Raw genomic sequence first — 5,528 nt, forward strand, 5'->3', positions numbered from 1 at the left:
AAAAATTCTAATTTCTAATTGTTCTAAGAAATATACTATCCTAATTACATTAATCAAGATTTAATCTTAATTAATCTAATAAAATATTAATCTTCCAATTAATCTAACCTCACCATTCAACTCTAAAAATCTAACTAAATTAAGATCTAACCATACCAATTAACCTAATCCTAATATCTAATGAAACCTAGGTAAGCTAATACAATTACTTAACACAGTATAATAAAATGAAATGAAAGAACCTGGGCCCTAATTAAAGGAGAGTGGTGAGGTACAAGCCCAATGCATGAGGTGGAGTTTGGCAGAATGAACTCGGGCCTATATTCAAGCCCAATCTTAACCCATCCAATCGGTGGAAAGTCTAAGCTAGATAGGGGGTGCGAAGGAGTAAGGCCAATGGGAAAGGAGAACCCGTTGGGCCTAAGGCCCAAACTATGACCACCAGTCCAAGAACTTCGCCTCCTACACGAAGGGAGATGAACGGCTGCGAGACTAAATGCCATGAACATACGCGGCCATGAACGTATTCGCCGGAACTCACATGAAGCCGTGTCAAAACCTAGGCGCGGCGGAACTCGCGACCGGATAAATTAGCAAGCTAAATACATACCGGTGTTTGAAGTGGTGGTTCGTCGGACTTTGACGTTGCATTCACCGGTAACACGTTCCCCTTTACCTTTCTTGATTCAATCCTTCTTCTACGGCAATCCTCTACTGATGTCTTGCACACGACTAAGAGCTGCAGAATTGGAAGCCGGAAGAACGAAGCGACTCGGATTCGGGTTGCAGAACAGACGTCCCCGATCGCAGAGAGAAGATCCAGGTTGAAAAGGAGATGTAGCCGAAGAACCGACCGTGAGTATTACGAAGCTTTTCTCTTTTTCGTGCGTCTCAGTGCTTTCTACTTCTTCAGTGCGATTTCGTGATATCGTTGAATGACTTGCTGTTGTTGTTCTCAGGTGAGACGTGATGGCGTTGTTGCGTCGCCGACGAGGGGTCCTGGAAAATGCCCTGGTATCCTTCTGTTTCAATTCTTTGGAATAATTGTTCTGTATTGCCTCGGTAATGCTTCTCCTTTTGTTTTCTTCTATTCTCAATCTTGTGAATCCTTCTGTCGTAAGGTTGTAGAGCATGGCAGAAAGAAGATGAAGGTAAGGTTTGTGTGAGTTTTTGATTGAAGGTTGTGGTGAATTCAACTCCGAGAGGATGGTTGAAGCTTGAAGAAAATGGAGTTTCAAGGTGGATTGAGGAAGAAGACCCAAAGTGAATTCTAACGGAAGACTTCAGAGTGAATTTTTGGAAGCCGACTCAAAGTGAATTGAGGTATCCTTATATAGAACTTCTCCATCTCTTAGGTTTACTCTTACTCTATTCTGTTAACAATTGAGTTTGGTTGAGTCAGTTAGAGGTTAAGGAGTTAGTTGGAAATCCGGTTAAAAACCTGTTATGGTTTTTGAAGGAATTCTGTTAGGGTTGTGGATTTATTGTTATCTTAGTTATGGATCGGTTATTATGGTTTTGAAAACAGTTGGAAAACAGTTAGATGGTTAGTTTAGAAGTTAGTTATGAATGAATTTTCAGTTATTTGGTTAGAAAACACTTTCTGTTAGAAGTTAGTTAAGAAATTCCAAGTTGGTTGTAAATGGAATAAATTAGTTGAAAATTCAAACTTAAATTTTCTTCAAAGGTGGGTTAGATCAGTTTGAAATTCCTTTTTCTGTCATTTGTGTTTGTGTTGCATTTATATACTTACAGTGGGAACTGAAATTGCATTTTGCTGTAAGTGAAATTTATTAACTTGTTAGTTGGTTAAGTTAACTTCAAATGGTTAGTTTTTGGTTTAAGTTCACTGAAAGTTAGTTAGAAGAACCTCAAATGAAATTGGCTTTTGGTTCTGTTTTGCAGGGGTGCTTTTAAGTCACAAATAACCCACCAGCTATGGTAAGTCGAAGAAACTTTGATGTTAACTTGGTTTAAAAACCATTAGCTAATCCAAGTAGTGAGTTGGATGATAGTTGAACAATGATGAGTTGGTTAAATGTTATTGCCATTGTAATTGGTAATTGGTGAAAATTATGCTAATGTGAATGATTTCAATTTCGTATGAATTAGGGACTGAACTATGACTTGTAAAAACATGCAGGATTCTCATTATTATGGATTACCAAGTAATGGATTGCTCATTCGGATCGGGTATGCTAATGAAATCTCAATTGGTAGGTTATAAAGATCAACCGAAGATTGTTTATTAATCACTTGATAACTTAATTAAAGCATTGTTAGTGAAATGGAAGTGAAGTTGGTTTGAGTTGTTACCACTGAATTTTAATTCCATTCTCTTAGTGAAACTGAATTGGAATTTGCAATGTGATACATTTTTGTTAGCTTACCATGGAGCTTGATTTTCTCCCTTGAATCAACATGTGCAGGTTTAGTTAATATAATTAGTTCCTGTTCTGGTTTAGCAGTAGGAATGCATTATCCTTTGGTTAACTCGGCGTCTTTTTGTTTGGGAATTAACGATATCACATGGTGTAACTCATATGGTTTTGCAGGTTGGAGATTGCTTGGATATAAATTGGGAATGGTTTGGTGGTGGAGATGAACGAGTATAACTTGGAAGTAAGCTTCCTGTGCAGGAAGTTTTAAGAGATTGAATTGGAAGAAAGAAAATTGTATTATTACTTGGCATTATATTGAATGCCTCAATTAATTGTCAATTTTGTATTAGATTTAAGTTGAATAACTTGGAAGTAAGCTTCCTGTACAGGAAGTTTTAAGAGATTGAATTGGAAGAAAGAAAATTGTATTATTACTTGGCATTATATTGAATGCCTCAATTAATTGTCAATTTTGTATTAGATTTAAGTTGAATGAGAATAAATTATTATTATGGAAAATTTCTATGTTAGCTAAGTTGGAGTTGATTTAGTTATGTTTATTGCTCATAGTTAATGAAAATGGTGTGCCAAGGTTTTGAATATAGCATGGCTTTGTCAATTGTAGAAAAATGGTTGTATTGCACTTGTATTAATATTTATGTAATTTAAAGTGTAGCATGGCGATGAAGTAAATATTCGGCACGGCAGTTGGTTTAAAATGCTATGGCAGTCAATTTGAACATTGGATGATAATAGGGGTGTTCAAAACCAAATCAACCCAATAGAAAACCGCAAATCAAACCAAACCAATTCGAAATCGCAAAAAACCGCATTTGGTTCGGATGCGTTTGGGTCATTTTTTAACAAAACCGCACGGTTTGGTTTGGTTTGCAGTTTGTATTTTGCAAACCGAACTAAACCAAACCAAACTGTTATGTTACCATCTAAACTTTACTTATCCCACATCCTATCCAAAACTCAAATCTAGTATGTCTTAACCTTACAATTACAAACGATTTTCTCTTACTCACACTTAGGGTTTCAATTTCAACCTTCTTAAATCTCTCCTATTAGTACCGTGCATTCTTTTCGTCTTCTTTGCCATGTACATTTCACTTTTTCTACTCGAATATGTCATCTCTTATGTTATGTCTTTTTCATATTTTATATTATTGTTTTATCTTCTAATTACATTTTTATCGCACATTTCTTCTCAATCTCGCATCTCTTATGTTTTTTTTCATCTTCTCTAATCCCTCTTCTCATATGTTTTTTATGTTTTATTATAATGTTTTTGATATTATTTTATGCTATTATTTTATATATATTTTTTATTCCACTTTTTTCTAATCTAATTTTTTGTATATTGAATGAGAAGTTTTTCTCTAAATATGATGAATTTTGATGTTATTTACTAATGTATTAATGACTAAACACAAAGTTATATTGTTTTCTATAGGTGTATGTATGGCTAAATAAAAATATTGTAAAAAACCAAACCAATCCAAACCGCATTGATTGAGTTTGGTTTGGTTTGGTTTTATTTCTAAAAGTCAACCGAACCAAACCGAACCGCGTGCTTTTTTCTTTTGCGGTTCGGATAATTTTTATCGTCAAAACCGCCCAAACCGCACCGCGAACACCCCTAGATGATAATGTGTTGGTTATGATGTGAAATTCTTGTGGAACTAATGCCCATATATGAAGCAAGATATATATATATATATATATATATATATATATATATATATATATATATATATATATATATATATATATATATATATATATATAAGTGTAACAACATTATGACAATAGGTTCTCAAAGCTTAATGCTCTCCACTTGTTTAGTTATCCACGAAGTGTTTATATGAGATGTGTATGGAATGGGTATGTGAATGTATAATTGATTGAATGCTTGAATTTTGAATGAGAACAATGGTTTGTGGTTGTATTTGTAATGTGGATTGGATATTTAAATGGACATTAGATTACAATTTCTAAAAAAATAAAAATAGTTTAAAATCAATCCACTTGAAAGATCCAAAAATCAATCAATTTAAAATTAATTTGAAAATCTAAAATTCATTTGAAGTTCAAAATCAAATAGTTTAAAATTAAAACGAGTTTGATATAAAAATCAATTAAAAATTCATTAAAAATTAAATTAAAAACAATTTGTTAAAATTTGAACCCATTTTAAAATCAAAGTGGAATTAACCATAAAACCATGATGGATGTAACAATGAAGTGAATCGAATGAGCATATATAATGATCAATATTACCAAAATCGAGACAATGCGGAGTTAGGAATGGATGGTTGACTTTGGTCAACCAGTTGACCATAAAGTCAACAATTGACCTCAGTCAACCTAGAATTAAGGATTGTATTAACATGAATGCGTGATGTTTAATGGATGAATGCAGATGAATTACAAGCCACAGATTGAATGAAGGTGTGAAAAGAAGAGGGCAAATTTTTGGGTACTACACCATGATCTTCACATGTTATTTTGATCAAGAAATCATCAAGAGTTTGGAGTTGGTTTGCCTTAGAAACCCTAATTCATTTGGGTATCTTATGTGACTTCTTCAACAAGTTTCTTCATCAATTGATCAAATATTTCAAGGGATACTTCACATTTCATCATCTTATGCATACATGATCCTCCATGAGTCCCAAAAGTCAAGAGAATGTCAAGCTAGCAAGTTGGTTCATGGTGGTTGACCAGAGAAAGTCAACTGATCAAAACTAGCGTTCCTTAGACCCCATCTTCTATAATTTTTGTCATATGAAAATGATTCCAAGAGAAAAAGTTACTATAAATGACATTCCAAACAACTTTCATGTTTAGGTCTAGAGCTAGTTTTGCTTGGAAAGTCATTTTTTATGATGAAAGATTATAGGTCATTTTGTTTAAACCCTAATTTGGAGGTCAACTTCCCAAGACCATAACTTGCTCATTTTTTATGATATGAAAGCCATTCAAGTTGCATGATCAAATTCGAGATGTCTAATTCAACTTTGATGTTTTGAGTAAGTGCAAATTCAACTTTAAATGCATGTGATAAAGGGAAACATTATAGGTCATTTTGGGCCAATACCATTCAACAAGTGATTTTCCTCAACTTCTAAAATGCATAAC

The 5,528-nt window shown here is 33.7% G+C and overlaps 1 long non-coding RNA gene across 2 annotated transcripts; it reads left to right on the forward strand.

The window, feature by feature from the left end:
• Window positions 1-432: 432 nt before the first annotated feature.
• On the forward strand, window positions 433-2,916 carry LOC127119154 (uncharacterized). Of its 2 annotated transcripts, none has more exons than XR_007802676.1 (6): window positions 433-855; window positions 960-1,014; window positions 1,122-1,323; window positions 1,906-1,941; window positions 2,144-2,216; window positions 2,556-2,916. It is a non-coding gene; the product is annotated as an uncharacterized LOC127119154 (long non-coding RNA). The 2 variants fall into 2 exon arrangements; XR_007802677.1 differs by having other exon boundaries at window positions 434-855; window positions 2,144-2,193.
• Window positions 2,917-5,528: the final 2,612 nt, after the last annotated feature.

The sequence above is a fragment of the Lathyrus oleraceus genome, chromosome 2, assembly GCF_024323335.1.
Source record: "Lathyrus oleraceus cultivar Zhongwan6 chromosome 2, CAAS_Psat_ZW6_1.0, whole genome shotgun sequence".
Taxonomy (NCBI): Eukaryota; Viridiplantae; Streptophyta; class Magnoliopsida; order Fabales; family Fabaceae; genus Lathyrus; species Lathyrus oleraceus.